Source organism: Rhinoderma darwinii, chromosome 3 (genome assembly GCF_050947455.1).
Source record: "Rhinoderma darwinii isolate aRhiDar2 chromosome 3, aRhiDar2.hap1, whole genome shotgun sequence".
NCBI classification, from domain to species: domain Eukaryota; kingdom Metazoa; phylum Chordata; class Amphibia; order Anura; family Rhinodermatidae; genus Rhinoderma; species Rhinoderma darwinii.
In genome coordinates this window covers 47,473,076-47,498,580 of record NC_134689.1, presented here as the reverse complement: position 1 = coordinate 47,498,580, position 25,505 = coordinate 47,473,076, and the positions used below count along the sequence as shown (strand labels likewise).

The 25,505-nt window shown below is 42.5% G+C and overlaps 1 protein-coding gene across 1 annotated transcript in view; it reads right to left on the bottom strand.

Moving 5' to 3' along the window:
• The window catches only part of SAR1B (secretion associated Ras related GTPase 1B), a 147,821-nt gene extending 124,813 nt beyond the window's left edge, over positions 1-23,008 (bottom strand). The window contains exon 1 of the mRNA XM_075859955.1: positions 22,904-23,008. The gene's annotated coding sequence lies outside the window, so the exon portion shown is untranslated. The remainder of the gene's footprint in view (positions 1-22,903) is intronic.
• Between the last annotated feature and the right edge of the window lie 2,497 nt (positions 23,009-25,505).

The window sequence follows — 25,505 nt, the reverse complement described above, 5'->3', positions numbered from 1 at the left end:
AAACTCTCTGATTGAAATCAGGTTTTGGAGGCGGAAACCGCCTCAAGATAGGTCATGTCGCTTCTTTTTACCGCGGTAAAAAACCGCCTCCGCCTCCCATTGAAATCAATGGAAGGCATTTTCGGCCGTTTTTTGACGAGTTTTGCGGAGCGGTTTCCGCGTAAAAAAAACTTGTAAAAAACTGTGTGAGGTATGTTCACACGCTAAGGGTATGTTCACACGCACTATTTACGGACATAATTCAGGCGTTTTATGCCTGGAATTACGGCCGAAAATACTGCTTGAAAGCGTCGGCAAACATCTGCCCATTCAGTTGAATGGGTTTTACGATGTACTGTGCAGACGGTCATTTTTTTTACACGCCGCTGTCAACCGTAACGGACGTGCACGTGTGAACATACCCTTAACCTAAAACGTCTTAAAATACGGAGCTGTTTTCAGAAAAAACAGCCTCTGATTTTCAGGCGTTTTTGAAGCTGAAAATTAAGCTTCTTTTAATTTGGAGCTTCTTTTGAGGCTTCTTTTCAGGCTTCTTTTGAGGCGTTTTTCATAGTGTTCAATGGAAAATCAGCTCCAAAAAACGTCTGAAGAAGTGACATGAACTTCTTTTTACGGAGCGTCTTTTTACGCTCCGTTTTTTTAAAACAGCGTATGAACTAAATGCTGTTCTTCCCATTGATTTCAATGGGCAGATGTTTGTTGGCGTTCAGCTTCTGTTTTTTCAGGCGTTTTTCGGAGGCGTAAATGCCCCAAAATACGCCTGAAAACACTGCATGTGAACATACCCTTACAATATACAATTATTTAACTTGCACGCTGAACGCCGTAAATAATAAAGATTTGAAAACGCCAAAATCACTGTTTTTTTGGTCACCTTAGCTCTAAACAAAATGTTAATAAAAAGTGCTGAAAAAGTTGTACACTACCGTTCAAAAGTTTGGGGTCACCCAGACAATTTTGTGTTTTCCATGAAAACTCACACTTATATTTATAAAATGAGTTGCAAAATGACTAGAAAATATAGTCAAGACATTGACAAGGTTAGAAATAATGATTTGTATTTCAAATAATAATTTTCTCCTTCAAACTTTGCTTTCGTCAAAGAATGCTCCATTTGCAGCAATTACAGCATTGCAGACCTTTGGCATTCTAGCTGTTAATTTGCTGAGGTAATCGGGAGAAATTTCACCCCATGCTTCCAGAAGCCCCTCCCACAAGTTGGATTGGCTTGATGGGCACTTCTTGCGTACCATACGGTCAAGCTGCTCCCACAACAGCTCTATGGGGTTGAAATCTGGTGACTGCGCTGGCCACTCCATTACAGATAGAATACCAGCTGCCTGCTTCTTCCCTAAATAGTTCTTGCATAATTTGGAGGTGTGCTTTGGGTCATTGTCCTGTTGTAGGATGAAATTGGCTCCAATCAAGCGCTGTCCACAGGGTATGGCATGGCGTTGCAAAATGGAGTGACAGCCTTCCTTATTCAAAATCAATTTTACCTTGTACAAATCTCCCACTTTACCAGCACCAAAGCAACCCTAGACCATCACATTACATTACCTCCACCATGCTTGACAGATGGCGTCAGGCACTCTTCCAGCATCTTTTCAGTTGTTCTGCGTCTCACAAATGTTCTTCTGTGTGATCCAAACACCTCAAACTTCGATTCGTCTGTCCATAACACTTTTTTCCAATCTTCCTCTGTCCAATGTCTGTGTGCTTTTGCCCATATTAATCTTTTCCTTTTATTAGCCAGTCTCAGACATGGCTTTTTCTTTGCCACTCTGCCCTGAAGGCCAGCATCCCGGAGTCGCCTCTTCACTGTAGACTGGCGTTTTGCGGGTACTATTTAATCAAGCTGCCAGTTGAGGACCTGTGAGGCGTCTATTTGTCAAACCAGAGACTCTAATGTACTTGTCTTGTTGCTCAGTTGTGCAGCGGGGCCTCCCACTTCTCGTTCTACTCTGGTTAGAGCCTGATTGTGCTGTCCTCTGAAGGGAGCAGTACACACCGTTGTAGGAAATCTTCAGTGTCTTGGCAATTTCTCGGATGGAATAGCCTTCATTTTTAAGAACAAGAATAGTCTGTCGAGTTTCACATGAAAGCTCTCTTTTTCTAGCCATTTTGAGAGTTTAATCGAACCCACAAATGCAATGCTCCAGATTCTCAACTAGCTCAAAGGAAGGTCAGTTTTATAGCTCCTCTAAACAGCAAAACTGTTTACAGCGGTGCTAACATAATTGCACAAGGGTTTTCAAGTGTTTACACCAACGGATTGCCGTCGCCGCATTTATGTGGTTTGAAGCACATCGGCAGCTCCCACGAAGTGATCGTGGGGGCTACCGATGCTTGTCACGGCAATCGGAGGTCAGATAATGACCTCCGGGTTGCCATGTACGGATGCCTCGGAGGAGCAGCCTCCGGCCGGTCCTCCGAGGCTTCCTGTCAGTCTGACAGTTACGTCACAATGACAGTTGGAGTACATTACACTACGTGTGTAATGTAATATACTCTAGCAGCGATCAAAGCTGCAAGTCTAAGTGTCCCCTAGTGGGACAAGTGAAAAAAGTAAAAAAAAAGTAATAAAAATGTTTTAAAAAAAGTGTAAAAATAAAAGTTATAAGTTCTATAAACACAATGCTTTTTTTCCCTATAATAAGACTTTTATTATAGAAAAAAAATGAACACGTTAAAATGTACACATATTTTGTATCACCGCGTTCGTACCGACCCCAACTATAAAACTGTAATGTTATTTTTCCCGCACGATGAACACCCCAAAAAAAATCAATAAAAAACTACGACAGAATCACAATTTTTTTGGTCACCACCGCTCCCTAAATAAAGAATAAAAAGTGATCAAAAAGTCGCATGTACCCGAAAATAGTACCAATAAAAACTTCTATCCGTCCCGCAAAAAACAAGCCCTTACACAGCTTTTTTGACGAAAAATTAAAAAAATTACATCAGAATATGGTGACACAGAAATTATTATTTTTTTATATATAAGTCATTTTATTGTGATAACGCTAAAAAAAAGGACCAAACCAATATACATATGGTATCGCCGTAATCGTACCAACTCGCAGAATAAAGTAAAAATGTCATTTATAGCGTACGGTGAGCGCCGCAAAAAGAAAACCTAAAAAACGGTGTCAGAATTCCTGTTTTTTGCTCAGGATTGCAAGAAAATTGAATAAAAAGTGATCAAAAAAAATCACATGTACCCAAAAATGGTACCAATGAAAACTACAGATTGTCCCACAACAAATAAGCCCTCACACGGCTCCGTTGGTGAAAAAATAAAAAAGTTCTGGCTTTCAGAATATGGCGATGCAAAATGTGCAGAGTGTCCAAAAGTGGATAAGATCGGGCGCCATTTATCAGTGCGACACCGGCCACACATCTATGAATTATTATTTATTTACCGCATTTTTATACCCTCTTATTATGCCCTGATGTCCTCCGCACAGATTACACATGCCCCCCACATTATAAACTGAAATACCAGCGAAACCCAAAACAGAAAAACTACCAAGCAAAGTCTGCGCTCCAAAAGCAAAATGGCGTTCCCTCCCTTCTGAGCCCTGCAGCGTGCCCAAGCAGCAGTTTGCGCCCACACATATGGCGTCGCCATACCCGAGAGAACCCGCTTAACGTTATGAGGTATTTATCTTCTGTGGCACAAACTGGGCACAACATATTATGCACTAAAATGGCGTATCATTGGAAAATTGCAATTTTCACTTGAACCATCCGCTGCGCATTAACCCCTTTGCGCACTATGACTTAATTGCCCGTCATGGTGCGGCGGTTGATGTATGGAGCCGGCTCATGTGCTGAGCCCGCTCCATATGCTGCGGGTGTCGGCTGTGTATTACAGCTGACACCCGGGACTAACGGACAGGTAAAGCGATCGCTCTGTTACAGAAGCCTGTAAGAACAACAATATACTGCAATACATTAGTATTGCAGTATATTGTACCAGTGATCCAATGATCGCTGGATCAAGTCCCCTAAGGGGATTGATTAATAAAATGTGTAGAAGAATTATAGTTATTAGTAGTGAGAATTTTATTTTTTAAGTTAAAAAAACAAAACACCTTTTCGCATTTTTCTTCTAAAGTAATGTAAAAAAAATGAACAAAATTGGTATCGCTACGTCCGTAAAAGTCCGAACTATTACAATATACCATTATTTAATTTGCACAGTGCACACCTTAAAAAAAATTAAATAATTGAAACCGCCAAAATCGCTGGGGTTTTTTTTGTCACCTTCGCTCTAAAAAAAAAAATGTAATACAACTTTTGAATCACTTTTTATGTACCAAAAAATGGTACCAATAAAAACTGCAGCTCCTCCCGCAAGAAATAAGCCCTCACATCACTCTACTGATGGAAAAATAAAAAAGTTATGGCTCTTGGAAAGCGGGGAGTGAAAATCTAAAATATGAAAGCAAAAAATGGATCAGTCCTGAAAGGGTTAATTCATTTCTAATGAAAAAAAAGTATGATCACATGTGGGGTATTTCCGTACTTGGGAGAAATTACTTTATAAAAATTGGTTGTTTTTTTCCTCCTTTATCCCTTGTAAAAATGAGAAAATGCAACATTTTAGTGGAAAAAAATTTGATATTCATTTTCGCGCCCTAATTCTAATAAACTTTGCAAAAGACCCGTGGGGTGTAAATGCTCACTATATCCATAGAAAAATTCCTTGAAGGTTTTTCCAAAATGGGGTCACTTTTGGTGGGTTTCCACTGTTTTGGTCCCTCCAGTGCATTGCAAATGTGACATGGCACCGAAAACCATTCCAGCAAAATCATAAATCCAAATGGCGCTCCTTCCCTTCTGAGCCCTGCTGTGCGTCCAAACAGCAGTTTATTACCACATATGGGGTATTGTCGTAATCGGGAGACATTGCTTTACAAATGTTGTGGTGCATTTTCTTCGTTATTCCTTGTAAATAATAAAAATTTCTATGTTGTTTCAGAAAAAAAGTACATTTTAATTTTTACAGACTAATTCCAATATATTTACGAAAAACCTGTGTGGTCAAAATGCTAACTATACCCCTAGATAAATACCTTAAGGGGTCTAGTTTTCAAAATGGGGTCGTTTATGGGGAGTTTCTAGCAGCTCAAAGCTGAAAGCCTCTCCAAATGTACAGTGGGGTCTAAAACATTTTCAAGCAAAATAGTCCTGAAAGCCTCCGGGTGCTCCCTTCCTTTGGGGCCCTGCCGTGTGTCCAAACAACGCATTAGGGCCACAGTGTGGGTATTTTTGAAAACAGGAGAAAGAGGGTGATAGATTTTGGGGTGTGTTTCTTCATTTTCATGTTCGCTTTACAAAGAAATCGGTCTTCAAACAAATACTTTTATGAAAAAAGTGAAATATTTTTTTTTTCACCTGTTATGCATTAAATTTAGCAAAAAACTGTGGGGTCAAAATACTTACTATACCCCTAAATAAATACCTTATGGGGTCTAGTTTTCTAAATGGGGTCGTTTATGGGGAGTTTCTATCGTTCTGGCAGCTCAAAGCCTCTCCAAATGTACAGTGGGGCCTAAAACATTTTCAAGCAAAATATGAGTCCTGAAAGCCTCCGGGTGCTCCCTTCCTTTTGGGCCCTGCCGTGTGTCTAGGCAGCGCATTAGGGCCACAATGTGGGTATTTTTGAAAACAGGAGAAACAGGGTGATAGATTTTGTGGTGTGTTTCTTCATTCTCATGGTCGCTTTACAAAGAAATTGGTCTTCAAACTGATACTTTTATGGAAAAAAGTGATTTTTTTTTTTTCAACCTGCTATGTATTAAATTTTGCAAAAAACTGTGGGGTCAAAATACTTACTATACCCCTAGGTAAATACCTTAAGGGGTCTAGTTTTCTAAATGGGGTCATTTGTGGGGGTTTCCATCACTCTGAGACCTATGAGCCTCTGAAAACCTGGCTTGGTGCAGGAAAACAAAATGTACTTCAAAATTTATAAAATTATTATTCAATTTGTAAGTCCTCTAAATTGCTGAAAATTTATTTTATTTTTTCAAAAGTGCTGCCAAAATAGAGTAAAGAGATAGAAATATATATTTAATTTAAAAAATTGTACAGTATGTGTGTACATATGTGACATATTGCAGTTAAAAATAGGGGAAAATGGTAATTTTTACAAAATTTCTTCCATTTTTCTATTTTTTTATTAATTTCCGCAAATTGTATCAGTCTACTTTTACCACTAAAATAAAGTACAACATGTGACGAAAAAACAATGTCAGAATTACTTGGATATTCAAAACTTTCACAGAGTTATTCTCTGATAAAGTCAGACATACCAGATTTGACAAATCTGGCTTGGTCATTAAGGTACAAACATGCCCGGTCATTAAGGGGTTAAAGGGAAAATAAGTGTATTTATTTTGCATTTGTACAAACGGCAGTCCTATGTAAATACTATTGTGCCTTTAAAATTATTTGTGTGTGCCCTTTGTGTTTCTCTCTCTAGGTTTGACCTTCCAGGGAAGACATGTTCTTGCTGTATATTGTAGATTATTTATTTGTAATGTAATGTATATTGTGATTTGGCAATTGCGGCTGCTATAGCTTTAAGGGATTTGGTGATGTAGGAAACAGGCCAGACACCATTTTAGTAAGTCAGATTGTTTTGCAGCACCATAACAGCATTGGCGGATGTGACACAGCATGGTTATGTTGCATGTTCACACTGTGGCAGCAGTAAATGCATAAAAGACGGCTTTTATACATTGTTAATGTGCTAAATGACTATTCTAGCTGCAAACGTCTGGTTTTTAATGTAATATCTACATAGGTGTATAGAGGCCCATTTCCAGCAACCATCACTCCAGTGTTCTAATGGTACATTGTGTTTGCTAACTGTGGGTTCACACGACCTATTTTCAGGCATAAACGAGGCGTATTATGCCTCGATTTACGCCTGAAAATACGTCTCCAATACGTCGGCAAACATCTGCCCATTCATTTGAATAGGTTTGCCGACGTACTGTGCCTACGACCTGTCATTTACGCGTCGTCGTTTGACAGCTGTCAAACGACGACGCGTAAAATGACTGCCTCGTCAAAGAAGTGCAGGACACTTCTATGGATGTTTTTGGAGCCGTTTTCTCATAGACTCCAATGAAAACAGCTCCAAAAACGGACGTAAAAAACGCCGCGAAAAACGCGAGTTGCTCAAAAAACTTCTGAAAATCAGGAGCTGTTTTCCCCTGAAAACAGCTCCGTATTTTCAGACGTAATTGCAGTTATCGTGTGCACATACCCTAACAGGCTTCAGCACACCTGCTACTGCCCATTGGACAGCAGAAGCGTTCCTGCGTGGTGCCAGAGGGCATCAGTGTTACGTGAGTACCCCGAGTGTCAGAGCAGGTCCAGAGTGGCAGTGGGGGATAGTGGAAGGAGCCTCCTCGCGTGCGTTTTACCATCAGTCGGGTAACAGACAGGATCCTCCCTGTGAGGTACAGCATGGTACTGATGGGTAAACGTGCAGGAGCCTCCCCGCAAGCAAGCATAAACTAATAGGCTGCAAGCCGAAAGTCAAGTGAGGGCCTGTGTATCTGAAGAGGTCATGCCCCGGTATCAAGGAGGAGTGAACGAGACTCTGTACTACAACTGAGTGTTGAGCAGCTAGCATTGCCTGAACCAAGGTGTACAAAGTTAAAGAGACTGTACCTCTCACGTATCCTGAGAAGTATTTAGTTGCTGTCTGCGGGGGTCGTGTGTGAGTGCATAATCGGTCTGAGTAAAGTGAATTTTTTTGGCCATAAACTTCATTCTATTCCATCTATCTGTGACTACCCTGCACACATTTGGCCTTACACCACCCGGCCCTACATTACATCCATATGGACAGTTTAATGACATCTATATAATTTAAAAAATAACTGATTTCTAAGGCTAAGGCCAGACATAGCACAGTTTTTCCACGACGGATCTTGCCGCAAGTCCACCGCTAAATCTATGTGTAACACATTTTGCAGTGAATATCACCTTTGCATTGCATTTCTGTATCAGCGTAGGTATACTGTGGATTTAAAATTCGGCATCAAAATGTGAACAGAGCCTTAGATAGTTGTTTGAGTCAGATGTTATGCATGAAATCATTTGAGACCTTAAACCATCTGCCAATAGCCATATTGCAACCACATTTTTCTTTTCTTTGGGCCTGTTCACATCACCGTTCATTTCAGTTCCAGGGTTCCGTCGGAGGGTTCCGTCGGGTGAACCCCGCAACGGAAAGTGAAACTGACAGCACAGCTTCCGTTTCAGTCACCATTGATCTCAATGGTGACGGAAACATCGCTAGTGCTTTCCGTTCATCACCATTCCGGCTGGTTTCCGGTTTTCCGACGGAATCAATAGCGTAGTCGAATTCATCAAAAATAAAAAAGGAAACAGCTATTTAACTCTTTAATGACTAGCGACGGATATATCCATCACAAGCAGGAGCTAGTTCCCGCATAAAGGCGGATATATCCATCAGTCTGATCTCGTGGGTACTGCCACTATACCCACGAGTTCAGTGGCAGGAGCGCGGCTGTTATACACAGTTAGGCTCCTGCCGCAACTGCTGGAATCAAAGAGTGCTCTGATTCCGGCAGTTGAACCCCTTAGATGCCGCTGTCAATAGTGATCGCACCATCCAATGTGTTTGACAGAGGGAGCTCCCTCTGTCACCCCATCAGCACACCCACGACGAGATTGCGGGGTGCTGCCGGCCTAACAAAGGCCACCAGGTCTGCCTTGAGCAACTGCCTATAAGGCCAAGCCAGAGGCAAAACAGCAAAAAGCTGTCAAATCTCCCTGCTCTCAGCTGCCAGAAGCAGCTGAGGGCTGGGGGCGTCCCTGCTCGACCGGGAGAGATCGATATAAGTATCGATCTCACCCGTTTAACCCCTCAGATGCGGTGCGGTGCTGAATAAGATCGCCGAGTGTCTGTTTCTCGGATGGCAGCCAGGGGCCTAATAAAGGCCCCCAGGTCTGCCTGTGGTGAATGCCTGCTAGGTCATTTAACCCCTTCCCGCTCCTGGACGTACTATTACGTCATGGCAGCTGTATCGTTCGCGCTCCATGACCTAATAGTACGTCTCGGGAGTAACGGCCGTCTCGGCCGTCCTCCCGACACATACAGGAGCTGTGACAGCTGCTGTCTCGTACAGGAGCTGTCACAGCTCCTACAGCGGGGACCGATCGCTGTGTCCCCGCTGATTAACCCCTTAAAAGCCGCGTTCTATAGAGATCGCAGCTTTTTAGGGGTTAAGCTGCCATCGCCGGCCTGCTACGCGATAGCGGCCGGCGATGGTGACTATGGCAACCGGACACCAAACAATGGCGTCCGGCTATGCCATAGACGGAAGCCTAGTGGGTCCTGACAACGTCAGGACCCACTATGCTTGCTGTCAGTGAGTAGCTGACAGTTCTAATACACTGCACTACGCATGTAGTGCAGTGTATTAGAATAGCGATCAGGGCCTCCTTCCCTCAAGTCCCCTAGTGGGACAAAGTAATACAGTAAAAAAAAAGTTAAAAGAAGTTGTGTAAAAATAAGAAAATAAAAGTTTTAAAAGTAAAAATCCCCCTTTTTCCCTTATCAGTCATTTATTATTAATAAAAATATATAAACAAACACATAAACTATACATAATTGGTATCACCGCGTCCGTAACGGCCTGAACTACAAAATTATTTCGTTATTTATCCCGCACGGTGAACGCCGTAAAGGAAAATAATAATAAACCGAAACACAATCACAATTGATTGGTCACTTCACCTCCCGAAAAATGGAATAAAAAGAGATCAAAAAGTCGCATGTACCGAAAAATGGTACTGATCGAAACTACAGTTCGTTACGCAAAAAATAAGTCCTCGCACGGCTTTATTGATTGAAAAATAAAAAAGTTCTGGCTCTTAGAATAAGGTAACACAAAAAGTGAATGATTGTTTACAAAACGTATTTTATTGTGCAAACGCCATAAGACATAAAAAAAAACTATAAACATCTGGTATCGCCGTAATCGTATCGTCCCGCAGAATAAAGTGAATATGTCATCTATAGCGCACGGTGCACGCAGTAAAAAAAAAAGAATAAAAAAACAATAGTAGAATTGCTGTTTATTAGTCACCACGCCACCTAAAAATAGAATAAAAACTGATCAAAAAGCCGCATGCACCCCAAGAAAACTACAATGAATTCCTCAAGGGGTCTACTTTACAAATTGGGGTCACTTTTGGGGGGTTCCCAATGTTTTGGCACCACAAGACCTCTTCAAACCGGACATGGTGCCTAATAAAAAAAGAGGCCTCAAAATCCACTAGGTGCACCTTTGCTTCGGAGGCCGGTGCTTCAGTCCATTACCACACTAGGGCCACATGTGGGATATTTCTCAAAACTGCAGAATCTGGGCAATACGTATTAAGTTGCGTTTCTTTGATAAATCCTTTTGTGTTATAAAAAAAATGGTATAAAGAGGATTTTCTGACAAAAAAAAGAAGTAAATTTCACCTCTACTTTGCTCTAAATTTCTGTGAAACACCTAAAGGGTTCATAAACTTTCTAAATGCTGTTGTGAATACTTTGAGGGTCTAGTTTCTAAAATGGCATATTTGATAGGGGTTTCTAATATATGGGCCCCTCAATGCAACTTCAGAACTGAACTGGATCCTAAAAAAATAAATAAATGAGGCAATACTTCGCTTCTTACATTATACTGATAAGGAGCCGTGCCCACCCCGAGATGACCCCAGTTTTGACCGTTTGTATAAACGGAGACCCCTATTAGACCGTTCCAGTGCCCGATTTTCCCAAGCATTCACCCCCGAGACGTGTATTTCTTTTGATGAGTCCCTGGTACATTTTAAAGGGAGGGTTCAATTCCGGGAGTACCTGCCGGGTAAGAGGGCAAGGTATGGCGTGAAGATGTATAAGCTGCGAGAGTGCATCCGGGTATACCTACAGGTTTAGGATATATGAAGGAAAGGCCACCCCCAAACCAGACTGCATCCTGGACTACAATAGGTACATGGGAGGTGTGGACTTGTCAGATCAAATCCTGAAGCCCTGCAGCGCCATGCGGTGTGGTATAAGAAGCTGGCCGGGCACATCATACAGATGGCATTGTACAATGTGTACGTGCTACGTCGATGTGCAGGCCAGACGGGAACTTTCCTGGAATTTCAAGAGGTGATTATCAAGAATCTAATCTTTAGGGACCAAGAAGGGGGGGCACCCAGTACTTCTGGAAGCGGGGCCACACGCATCGTACCAAGGCGGCAACACTTCCAGGAGAAGTTCCCCAAACTGGCAAGAAGGGAAAAAGTCAAAAGAGGTGCAAAGTCTGCTATAAGAGGGCGATAAGGGATGACACAATATATCAATGTGACACGTGTCCCGAATAACCAGAGCTCTGTATGAAAGTCAGTTTTAAAATTGATCATACATCCCTTGGTTTAATTTACCCCAATTTTACTTACCCTAATGCACTCCGCACAGCTTATCCCCCCTCGTCTTTCCCCTCTGAGCCCTGCTGTGTGTCCAGGCAGCTGATAACAGCCACATGTAGGGTGTTGCCATACCCGGGAGAACCCACATTACAGTTTATGGGGTGTAGGTCTCTGGTCAAAATGCTCACTACACCTCTAGATGAATACCTTAAGGGTGTAGTTTTTAAAACGGGGTCACTTCTTGCGGGTTTCAACTGTACTGGTACCTCAGGTGCTTCTGCATACATGACTTCGCACTAGAAAATCCCCAGTAGGCCAAATGGTGGTCCTTTCCTTCTGAGCCCTCCCATGGGCCCAAACGGCAGTTTATCACAACAAATGGGGTATTGCGGCACTCAGAACAAATTGTGCAACAGAATGGGGTATTTTGTTTCTTGTGAAAATAAGAAATTTTCAGCCAAAACGACATATTATTTGAAAAAAATAATTTTGTTTTCATTCCCAGCCCAATTCAAATAAGTTCTGTGAAAAAACTATGGGGTCAAAATGGTCACAACACCCATAAATGAATTCCTTGAGGGGTGTCGTTTCCAAAATGGGGTCATTTGAGGTTGGTTTCTATTGCTTTGATACCTATGGGGCTCTGCAAATGCGACATGGCACCCGAAAACCAATCCAGCAAAATCTGGACTCCAAAGAACACACAGCGCTCCTTCCCTTCTGAGCCCTCCCATGGGCCCAAACGGCAGTTTATCACCACAAATGGGGTATTTCCGCACTCAGGACAAATTGGGCAACAAAATGGAGTATTTTATTTCTTGTGAAAATAAGAATTTTTGAGCTAAAATGACATATTATAGGAAAAAAATATATATTTTTTTAATTCCCAGCCCAATTCAAATAAGTTCTGTGAAGAAACTATGGGGTCTAAATGGTCACATTACCCATAAATGAATTCCTTGAGGGGTGTAGGTTCCAAAATGGGGTCACTTCTGATGGGTTTCCGTTGCTTTGATACCTCTGGGGCTCTGCAAATGCGACATGGCACCCGAAAACCAAACCAGCAAAATCTGTACTCCAAAGAACACACAGCGCTCCTTCCCTTCTGAGGCCTCCCATGGGCCCAAACGGCAGTTTATTGCCACAAATAGGGTATTGCTTCACTCAGGAGAAATTGGGCAACAAAATTGAGTATTTTGTTCCCTGTGAAAATAAGAAATTTTGATAAAAAATTACATCTTATTGGAAAAAATTTCATTTTTTTAATGTCACAGCCCAATTGAAATAGGTGCTGTGAAAAAACTGTGTGGTCAAAATGCTAACAACAACCATAAATGAATTCCTTGAGGGGTGTAGTTTCCAAAATGGGGTCACTTTTGGTGGGTTTCCATTGCTTTGATACCTCTGAGGCTCTGCAAATGCGACATGGCACCCGAAAACCAATCCAGCAAAATCTGGACTCCAACAAACATATAGCGCTCCTTTCCTTCTGAGCTCTCCCATGGGCCCAAACGGCAGTTTATCACCACAAATCGGGTATTGCCACACTAAGGACAAATTGGGCAACCAAATGGGGTATTTTGTTCCCTGTGAAAATAAGAAATTTTGATCACAAATGACATTTTATTGGAAAAAATGACATTTTTTTCATTTCACAGCCCAATTCAAATACGTGCTGTGAAAAAACTGTGCGGTCAAAATGGTAACTACAACCATAAATGAATTCCTTGAGGGGTGTAGTTTCCAAAATGGGGTCACTATTGGGGGATTCCTACTGTTTTGGCACCTCAACACCTCTTCAAACCTGGCATGCTGCCTAAAATATATTCTAATAAAAAAGAGGACTTAAAATGTACTAGGTGCTTCTTTGCTTCTAGGGCTTGTGTTTTAGTCCACGAGCGCAGTAGGACAATACATATTTAGTAGTGTTTCTCTGGTAAAACCTTCTGTGTTACAGAAAAAAAATGAATAAAATTGTAATTCAGCAAGAAAAATGAAATTTGCAAATTTCACCTCCACTTTGCTTTAATTCCTGTGAAATGCCTGAAGGGTTAAAAGACTTTCTAAATGCTGTTTTGAATACTTTGAGGGGTCTAGTTTTTAAAATGGGGTGTTTTATCAGGGTTTCTAATACATAGGCCCCACAAAGCCACTTCAGAACTCAAGAGGTACCTTAAAAAAAAGGCTTTTGAAATTTTCTTAAAAATATGAGAAATTGCTGTTTATGTTCTAAGCCTTGTAACGTCCAAGAAAAATAAAATAATGTTCAAAAAACGATGCCAATCTAAAGTAGACATATGGGAAATGTGAACTAGTAACTATTTTGGGTGGTATAACTGTTTTACAAGCAGATGCATTTCAATTCTGAAAAATGCAATTTTTTTCAAAATTTTCTCTAAATTTTGCAATTTTTCACCAATAAACACTGAATATATCGACCAAATTTTACCACGAACATGAAGCCCAATGTGTCACGAGAAAACATTCTCAGAATCGCTTGGGTAGGTTTAAGCATTCCGACGTTATTACCACATAAAGTGAAATATGTCAGATTTGAAAAATGGGCTCTGAGCCTTAAGGCCAAAACTAGGCTGCGTCCTTAAGGGGTTAAACAGACAGGCATAATACACTGTAATACAGAAGTATTGCAGTGTATTATAAATGCGATCAGAGAATCGCATAGTGAAGTCCCCTAGTGGGACTAGTAAAAAAGTGAAGAAAAACAAAGTGAAAAAAAAAAATTAAAAACCCACTTTTGCCCCTTACAAACTGCTTTATTATTAACAAACAAAATAATGTAAAAAAGTTACACATTTTTGGTATCGCCGCATCCGTAACGACCCCAACTATAAACTTAGTATATCATTTAACCCGCACGGTGAACGTCGTAAAAAATAAAATTAAAAAAGCATGCAAAAATTGCTGTTTTCTTTGAATCCAGCCTTAATAAAAATGTGATAAAAAGTGATCAAAAAGTCGCATCTACTCCAAAATGGTACCGATAAAAACTACAAGTCGTACGGCAAAAAAAAAGCCCTCCTACAATTGCATCGGCGAAAAAATAAAAACGTTACGGCTCTTCAAATATGGAGACACAAAAACAAATAATTTTGAAAAAAAAGTGTTTTCACTGTGTAAGGCCGGCTTCACGCGAGCGGGTGTGCAAAAAATGCGGCGTTTTGCGCGCGCAAAAGGCACTTGACAGCTGCGTGTGACAGCCCCATATGATGCGCGGCTGCGTGCTTTTCGCGCAGCCGCCATCATTATGACACTCCGTTTGGATGTTTGTAAACAGGAAAGCACGTGGTGCTTTTCTGTTTTCATTCATCCTTTTCACAGCTGTTGCGCAAATCACGCTTGTCCCATGGAAGTGTTTCCGTGTGGCATGCATGATTTTTATGCACCCATTGACTTCAATGGGTGCGTGATGCGCGAAATACGCCCAAAGAACGGACATGTCGTGAGTTTTTCGCTGCGGACTCATGCAGCGTAAAAATCACGCACCTGTCTGCACGGCCCCATAGACCAATATAGGTCCTTGCGACGCACGTGAAAATCACGCGCGTTGCACGGACGTATATCCCGTTCGTCTGAATAAGCCCTAAAAGTAGTAAAACATACAAAAACTATACAAATTTGGTATTGTTGCAATCGCAACAACCCGCTGAATAAAGTTATTGTGTTATTTATACCACACGGTAAACGGTGTAAATTTAGGACGCAAAAAAAGTGTGGCAAAATTGCTGTTTTTTTTCTATTCCCCCCCCCAAAAAAAAAGTTAATAAAAGTTAATCAATAAATTCTATGTACCCCAAAATGTTGCTATTAAAAATTACAACTTGTCCTGAAAAAAACAAGACCTTATACAGCTATGTCGACGCAAAAATAAAAAGTGTATAGCTCTTTGAATGAGACGATGGAAAAACATAAAAAATGGCTTGGTCATTAACGTCTAAAATAGGCTGGCCATTAAGGGGTTAAGGTTTATTCTATGAAGCGGCTCAAACGGGGCACGACTGACGTGCTTCAAAACAATGGGCAACTCCCAAGAGGGCAGAGGGTTGTGGTAGTATGGCCTTAATTTTTGAACTGCTTTCAGGAATCTGGTTATCAGAGGATGGTTGGAGAACCTCCCCTCTGAATTAGCATTAATGGCCGTTAAATGCACTTTTAATGTATTGGGCTTGAGGCCTTTCTGGTATCCCTCTTGCAGAAACTGCATTACAGTGGACACTGTATCTGGTGACCTGTCATCATCCTGACACCATTTTGAAAATATAAGCCATATCCGAAAATATATTTTTGTTGTACTGGGTTTCCTGGAGGCTAATAGGGTATTAACTACTTCATCAGAGAAGCCCTTATTTTTTAGAGACTGTCGTTCAGTTTCCATGCCGTCGACTGTAACCTGTCTAACATGGGATGAAACCAATCCTCCTGTAGCAGGAGATCTGGACGTAATGGGAGTCTCCAGAAGTTGCCGTTCGAGAGCTTTAACACGAGCAGAAACCATGCCCTTCTGGACCAATGAGGAATGATCGCTATGGCCTTCACTTTCTCGTCCCTTATTTTCCTCAATACCCAAGGAATTAGAGGGACGGGGGAAAGACATATATGAAGCTCTTCTCCCAACTCAACGATAGACTGTCTATGGCATATGGGTGATCCGACCTGTTGAGGGAGCAAAACTTCCTTAACTTGGCATTTGCGGTCGCCATGACATCTAAAGATGGTTTGCCCACCTTCCTGGTGATTTGGAGGAAGATTTCCAGATTCAAGCTCCATTCTCCCGGATGAATCTGTTTCCTGCTCAGCCAATCCGCTTTCAGATTCGAATTCCCCCGAATGTGGACTGCGGAGACTGATCTCAGATTGCGTTCTGCCCACCGCATAATCTGACTGCATTCCCTGCTGAGGAAATTGCTTCTGGTGCCCCCCTGCTTGTTTACATAAAACAGTGTGGGGAGGTTGTCCGACTGAATTTGAACATCGTGATGATGGAGTACAGCCTGAAAAAGTGTAATAGGGCTAGTTTGATCGCCCTGAGCTCCATCATATTGGATGAAATGCAGCTGTCGTGTTTGGACCATTTCTTTTGCACCCATGATGTTCCCACATGTGCACCCCAGCCTGAGCCTAAGGCATCCGCAGTGAGGAGTATCCGATGAACTGGTCTCAGAGATCTGCCTTAATCGAGATGGTAGGGTACCAGCCACCACTTGAGGTACCGTTTCACATCCGGAGGCACTGATATTAGGGTGTCGAGTGACACTAATCTCTTGTCCCAGCCTTTCAGTATGTTGGATTGCAACATTCGGATGTGTGGCCTAACACCTTCATGGCGTGACGGATGGAGCAGTGACTGAACTAAGTTAGTCGCTGAACACCCTGACGGATAGAACATATCCGGTCGCTGGACAGAGTCAGTGTCGTTTTCTGTGTGTCTATCATGAAGCCTAAGTACTTTAACTTGGTGCATGGTGTTAGATGAGACTTGTGGAGGTTTATGATAAAACCATGCAATCTGAGCATGTCTAGATTGACCTTCAGGTGTTTTATGAGCATGTCTTCTAAAGGAGCTCTCACCAGCCAATGGTCTATGTACGGACATATGAAGATCCCTTTCATGAGTAGTACTGCAGATAGTACCACCACTACCTTCGTAAACACTTGGGGTGCTGATGTTATCCCAAAGGTTAGGCGGGTGAACTGAAGATGTAGGACTTGATGTTGAACAAAGAAGAAACTTCCTGTGTTTCTTCAGGACTGGGATATGAAGGTATACATCTTGCAGATCTAGTGGCTAGAAAATCTCCTTCTTGGACGATATTTATGACTGATTGTATAGATTCCATTTTGAACTTTTTCTTTACAAAGAACTGGTTCAGATGTGTTAAATCTATCACTAATCGACACTTGTCTCTTTTTTTGGAATGGCAAAGATAGGGGAGTACACTCCCCGACCTTGCTGATGATACGGGACTTCCTCCAATGCTCCCTTCCGTATGAAGTCCTGAATAAGGCTGAGAACAATAGGATATCTTCCTCTGTTTATACAGAATCTGTTCCTTGGAACGGTGTTTAGTACCAGTGAGTAACCATTTTGGATGGTGGATCTGACCCAGGCGTCTGTGGACGTTTATAGCCATAGGTGAACAAACTTTCCCAATCTTCCACCTACCAGACACTCCTCTCTCTTGGCGTCATAAGTTAGAATTTTTCCGAAAGGGTGATTTCTTTCTGACGGAGGGGTTACCCTCTTGCTTGCATTTGAATCTACGCTGTCCACTCCCCCCCCGCCCACCCCCCGTGAAAATATTTTGGACTCTTAGGGGACCTTTTGGAACGGTTTTAAAAGGTTTTAAATGGCGGCCTCATTGGAGGACGTTGGAAAGAAACCCCTTTCTCATCATTAATTAATTTAAGGATGTCTTCCAGCTGAGGGCCAAAGAGAGAGGAGGGATGGAATAGCAGGGAGCAGAAATTATTTTTGGATGGCATGTCCCCTGACCATTGCATGATTCAGAGGGTTCTACGCGCCATATTAGACAAAGCCAGGGATCTGGAAGAAAACTTGAAGGCAAGCGGCTCCTCACACAAAAATTCTGCAGCTGTCTTCATGAGAGGGATATTTTGCAAGATCTTCTCTCTCGATACGCCTCCCTCTAGATCCTGAGAGAGCTGACTCAGCTATGTACGAAGGGCTCTGGCAACCGGGATGGAAGCTGATGCCACTTTGCACGCTGCAGCCGACGATGAGTAGGCTTTTTTCAATATGGAATCAGCTCTGCGATCCATTGGATCTTTTAAGAGCGAAGACTCCTCTGAAGGGAACACAGATTTCTTTGAAAATCTGGTGACAGCAAGATCAACTTTGGGCGGAACATCCCAGTTAGAGCTGAACTTGGGATCTGTTTTGTAGGTGTTTTTAAACCTCACCCCTTGATCGATGTGCCTCTCCGGCTTATCCCAATCTTTCTGGACCCAGTCTATAATAACAGGATAGGAGGGGAGGACTCTGTCCTTATTGACCGAAAAATAATAAAGTTGTTCCTTTTTAGGTTTATGAGACACGTCTTTATCAGTTTGACTGTTTTCAGCAAGCGCGGGACCTTGTCTTTATCTAATAGATAAATATTATCTAAGGGTTCCCCACCAGAGTCCTCTGTATCCAGATCCTCCTCCGATAGATCATATTCGGAAGGGGATTGCGGAGAGGGCGACCGCTTTCTACTTTTGGATTTTTTCGGCATAGCAGCCGACTTAATCTCCTGAAAGGTATCTGTAAGCTGATCTTTAAACCAGGAAAGAAACCTCACGGCTTCAGTATGGAAGGATTGTTCAGGAGGTCTGCAAGATGAGCAGAAACTCTGGTCCCAATCCCCTGGCAATGGTTGCTGACAACCTTTACACATATTGTGTTTGGACTTCTGTTTACGTTTCCCTTGAGATGCAGGACTTTCCACCTGGGGAAAAAAGGCATGCAACTACACTCTTATCTGCAAGAGGCCTTAACCAGTTCAGGACCGGGCTATTTTGAGCCTTTAGGACCAGACACCGTTTAGCCATTTTTAGCAAGCGTTAGTTAAATCGCTATAACTTTTTTATTTGTTGGGCTAACTACGTGATTTTCTTATCGCTTTTATACACATCCTTTTTGCTATTTTAGAATTTTAGAATTTTAGAATTTTTGTTCTTAAAGTTTGAAAATAATAGTAAAAAAATAAGCTTTTTTTCTTTTCAGCAATTTTTTTTGGTAATAATAGTTTTACCCTAAGTAGACCTTTTATTTGTGATCATTGTCCACCGCAAATTTTTATATATTACATGTCTATATTAGGGTAATTGGGTCAGCGCTAGCGTTACAACAATGATTGGTGGGGGGGGAGTTTTTTTTGGGGGTGGGTATTTTATGTGTATTTATTATTAATTTTTTTGGGCACTTTACTTGACTTTTATTTTTTTATTACTATGGTCTGACCCTCAAAGGTCAAAAAAGACCTTTGGGGAACTTTACTTATATTTTTTTCTTTCTTTTACACCATGCTTTTCCACTGTAACTGGAGCTGCACAGCAGCCCCAGTTACAGGGGAAATCAGCCCTCTCATAGTGACAATTGTCACTAATAGGGCTGAGCTGGGTCTAGTAAGACCCAGCAGCGGTCTGCCACTAACGACACCCGGCGATCATGTGACCAGTCACATGAACACCGGGAGCAATAGAGACAGCGGCACGGCCGCTGCCTCTATTCCTATACACAGCGTTCATTGAGCGCTGTGTACAAGTGATCAGAGAAGACAGATGCAGCGAAAGCTGCTTCTATCCTCTCCTCAGGGTCCCCGGCAGTCGCTGACAGCTGGAGACCCGACATTCAGCTGCCCGATGGCGCGGGCAGCAAGTTAAAACCCGAGCCGTAAAAAGTCTGTGGCTCGGATTTTAAGGACCCTGACAGCTGGCCGTAAAAACACAGCCAGCGTTCGGGAACCAGTTAAGGAAGCAAACAAACCCTTCTCACATTAACACAATGAAAGTTTTGGGTACCTTAATCTCCAGGGTCGAGCAGCTGCACCAGCGCCGTAGCCCCGGATTCGCGGTCCTTTATTGAACCGCCGGGATCCCGCGAGACTTCCGTTCTCGCGCATGCGCAGTCTGCACCGAAGTCCGGGAAAGTGCACTGCGCCGGAATCCAGAGTACACCTTGCCTCGGTAGCGGCCATCTTGGGACACCCGCTTGGAAGTGTATGGGATCCACGTCTAGAAGCCGAGGGACAGGTAAGACCTGTATGTCGCTCCAGACTGGAAGCGTGGCTTCTCATTACCTCCAGGTAAGATTTTTAGAAGCCAGGCCGAGGGACTGAGGAAACCCCCAGTATACAGCCCCCATGTCCTCATGGGTCACAGCTTAGGGACAGAGGAACCCCCTCTGTTTAAGCATTTTGGTATAGGTGTCTTCTGTCTTCAACTATCCATGTTCATAGAAGAGAAGAAATACGCATTCTGAAGGGCTTTGGGCTCTATTTAAGGTTACTGCTAAGTAATATGTCTCTTCTATCCGGTCAGATGAAGTATCTTAACCCTTACGGTATGTTCACACGCAGTAGCAAAATATGTCTGAAATTACAGAGCTGTTTTCGCCTGAAAACAGCTCCTGATTTTCAGACGTTTTTTAACAACTCACGTTTTTCGCGCCGTATTTTACGGACGTTATTGGAGCTGTTTTTCAATGGAGTCAATGAAAAACGCCTCCAAAAACGTCCCAAGAAGTGACATGCACTTCTTTGACGCGGGCGTCTTTTTACGCGCCGTCTTTTGACAGCAAAGCGTAAAAATACACCTCGTGGGAACAGAACATCGTAAAACCCATTGAAAGCAATGGGCAGATGTTTGTAGGCATATTAGAGACGTTTTTTTTAGGCTTAATTCGAGGCGTAAAACCCCCCAATTACGTCTGAAAACAGTGCTTGTGAACATATCCTTAAGTGTGCTGCCTTAGGACGATCAGGAAATGCAATTCACACTGCTAGAATTGCAGTTCTTTTGGTCACCTCGCTTCCTTAGGCCTTAAAAAATGGGTTAAATATTGATCAAAAAGTCATATCTACCCAAAAATTATACCATTAAAAAACAAAACAAGCCCATAAATTATTTTTTTTAACAAATAGTTATTTTGTAAAAGTAGTAAAACGTACAAAAGCTGTATAAATTTGGTATTGCTGTAATCACGCTCATCGGGAGGATAAAGTTAACATACTTTTTTCAACATAGTGAACACATTAAAAACAAAACCCAAGAAATGATGGCAGAATTGTGTTTTTTTTCAAATCCACCCCACAACATTGGTTTTAAAAGTTTTTCAATACATTATATGGTACATTATGGAATGTGATGATGGAAAAACAAAAATGAAAAGCGAAAATTGGCTGTGTTCTTAAAGGGATGTACCAGAATCGAAAATTATCACCTATCAACATGATAGGTGATAATTCTCTGATCGCTGGGGGCCTACCCGCTGGGACACCACCAATCTCGAGAACAGGGGTCTCGAACCCCCTGTTCCTCCTCACTGAACCCTCCGCAGTGAAGAGGAGGTTGAATGGAGCAGCAGTCGAGCATTCGCCCGCAGCTCCATTCAATGTCTATGGGACTGACGGATACAGCCGAGCGCTGTACTCTGATGTTTCCTTCATTCCCATAGACATTGAAAGGAGCGGCACTGCGCATCCTCGACTGCCACTCCATTCAATGTCCACCCCTGTTCTCACAATCGGTGGGGGTCATAGCGATCAGGCAATTATCTATCTTAGGCCTTATTTACACGCACCTCGGACGTGAAAAACTACAGTTTTTCACAGCCGAGGTGCATCCATGCTCGGGGCTGCGGGATGCGATGTCTCGCATCCCCCATAGATGAGAGTCTATGAAGGGATGCGTGATGCGTGAAAACATAGGACATGTGCTATATTCCCACGGACCCTTCACACGGTCCATTGAAACAACGGCTGTGTGAATGGCCACATTCAATTACATAGGTCCGTGGGACGGCCGCTGTTTCAACGGCGGTCCCATGGACGTTTAACACGCTCGTGTGAATTAGGCCTTATGGACAGGTGATAATTCTCAATTCTGGGAATACCCCTTTAGGGGCTATGGCTGAGTTCACACTGTGTGTCTTTCTATTTTCTATAGGGTAAACATTTTTCAAATAGTCTCACAAATAGTTTGTTTTTAAGATAGTGAATTATATAGTATAGTATGCTACACTTTTGTTTCAATCCATTTGGATATTCCTGTTTGGGTCTCTTTAAAAAAAGAAATACAAATTTAAAGAAAAAAATAACATCACAAAAGAGGAGACTACCTAAAAGGGCTACAAAGTGTGTTTACATCACGTCTAAGGACGTGCTGCATGTAAGCAGACACTGACACAGCAGCCACAGCGCAGGATAAGAGCAACTGGTACATCATAGAGTTTTAATGTGTAGTCATATTTGCCTGAATGGCAATGCATATAAAAGTAAGGATAGTATGTCAAAGTAATGATAGTATGTAAAAGTAATGATAGTATGTAAAAGTAATGATAGTATGTAAAAGTAATGATAGTATGTAAAAGTAATGATAGTATGTAAAAGTAATGATAGTATGCAGAAGTAATGATAGTATATAAAAGTAATGATAGTATGTAAAAGTTATGATGCCTCTCACTTTCTAACACACAGTTCAGAACAATAAACTTATGGAAAAAATACTCAGGTTGGGTTTAAAACCTTGTACAAAGACAAGTTTGAGAGTAGAGTTCCCTGTGCACAGCAGAAGTTTAGTCTTTGATCGTCAAACTGCAGCACAAACAATCAACAAGTGACCCTGACAGCTCCTGTCACTTCTCCGATCACCCACAACCCACAACCCACAACACACAACACACACAAGTGGTCACCTTGATGAGGTAGTAGTGATCCAGTGAGTGCTCCCTGCTGTAGTCACACGATCTCTAGTACACAGATCCCAGGAATCACACTGTCTCCTCCCCCCCCCCTGTCACAGATGATCACAGCTTCCGCTGTCACTCACAGATCTGCTGACCCCCACCTGTCCCAGGTTTGTCACTAGATCAGCAGCAGCTCCCTATAGTAAACAGCGTTAAGTGTGAGTGTTCCTAGGAGTGGAGCATGTTCTGCTGTACAATGCTAAACATCACTGTAGTCTGTTTTATCAGTCAGTGACTAGCATGACAAGTATGTAAGTTTACCGTTAAATGGCTGTTGTATTCCTGCTTTACATTACACTATGCTAAAGGCTCTCCTCTACCCCAATAAGATCATTCCTGAGTTGTTTTTTTTGTCTGGATAACTTATGCAAAAAATGCAGACAGTCAACATTTTTTACAGACAAATTGTAAAATCAAAATGGCTATAAAGATAACATGTAATATATGTCTATAGCTCAGAATACTAATATGATCACATCAGAAGTCTTTACTGTGAACTGTAAAAAGATAATAATGCTAATCACAGTAACCCGTACCAGCCCCTCCAGCTCCAAAAACAATCACGGACACATTCATTGTTTTTTTTAAAAAAGTCTTCAATTTTTACGAACTGTCTGTGAATTTACAGACAGTTGAAAACCCTCAGACATTTGACATTTAGGGCTTATTCAGACGAACGGGATATACGTCCGTGCAACGAGCGTGATTTTCACGCGTGTCGCACGGACCTATATTAGTCTATGGGGCCGTGCAGACAGTTGCGTGATTTTTATGCAGCGTGAGTCCGCTGCGAAAAACTCACGACATGTCTGTTCTTTGTGCGTATTTCGCGCATCACGCACCCATTGAAGTCAATGGGTGCGTGAAAATCACGCGCACCTCACGGAAGCACTTCCGTGATTCGCTCAACAGCTGTAAAACTATGAATGAAAACAGAAAAGCACCACATGCTTTTCTGTTTACAAACATCCAAACGGAGTGTCATAATGATGGCGGCTGTGCGAAAATCACGCAGCCGCGCATCATACGGGCCTGACACGCGGAGCTGTTAAGTACCTTTTGCGCGCGCAAAACGCCGCGTTTTTTGCGCGCGCAAAACGCACACGCCCGTGTGAATCCGGCCTTAGTGTAATACTTTGAGCACATGTTTTTTTTAGAAAAAAATACAACAAAGTATTAGAGGATTTAAAAAACTTTTTAATTGTGTTTTATTAAAACAAAATGTTACTTTTTGAGCAACAGCTTCTATGTATCCTGGATACATAGAAGCTGTATTTTATGCCCAAACCAGAATCCGTCAGGTCAGCGAGAACAATTACCTAAGGCCGGATTCACACGAGCCGTGTGTCATCAGCATATGATGCGTGGCTGAGTGATTTTCGTGCAGCCAGCATCATTATGATACTGTTTTTATGTTTGTAAACAGAAAAGCACGTGGTGCTTTTCTGTTTTCATTCATCGTTTTGGCTACTGTAGCACGCATCAGGCGCATCAGTGCGTCCGTGTGCCGTGCGCGGTTTTCACGCACCCATTGACTTCAATGGGTGCGTGATGCGTGAAAAACGGGCAAATATAGGACATGCCGTGAGTTTTGCGCAGCGGACATACACTGCGTGAAAATCACGGACTGTCTGAACGGCCCCATTGACTAACATAGGTCCGTGCGACGCGCGTGAAAATCACGCGCGTCGCACGGACGTATTATACGTTCATCTGAATAAGCCCTAAGTGTTATGGATAACAACTGGATCCTGCATGTCAGGTGTCAGTTCTGTTGACCTGACAGATTTGGGTTTGGGCATGGCCCCACGTGGCGGATTTCTTCCGCAACTGTCCGCATCAATGCCGCACAGAATCTGCGTTGCAGATTCTGTTGCGGATCTGCCCAAAATGTGCATTAAATTGATGCGGACTGGCCGTTGCGTATTGAGGTGAAAGTACTTTCCTTCTCTCTATCAGTGCAGGATAGAGAGAAGGGACAGCACTTTCCCTAGTGAGAGTAAAAGAAATTCATACTTACCGGCCGTTGTCTTGGTGACGCGTCCCTCTCTTGACATCCAGCCCGACCTCCCTGGATGACGCGGCAGTCCATGTGACCGCTGCAGCCTGTGATTGGCTGCAGCCGTCACTTAGACTGAAACGTCATCCTGGGAAGCCGGACTGGAGAAAGAAGCAGGGAGTTCTCGGTAAGTATGAACTTCTATTTTTTTTACAGGTTGATGTATATTGTAATCGGTAGTCACTGTCCAGGGTGCTGAAACAGTTACTGCCGGTCGCTTAACTCTTTCAGCACCATGGACAGTGACTATTTACTGACGTCGCCTAGCAACGCTCCCATAATTACGGGTGCACACACGTAGTCACCCGTAATTATGGGTGCACACACGTAGTCACCCGTAATTATGGGTGCACACTTGTAGTCACCCGTAATTACGGGAGCCCCATTGACTTCCTCAGTCTGGCTGTAGACCTAGAAATACATAGGTCCAGCCAGAATGAAGAAATGTCATGTTAAAAAAACAATACACTCCGCAGCACACATAACATGTAC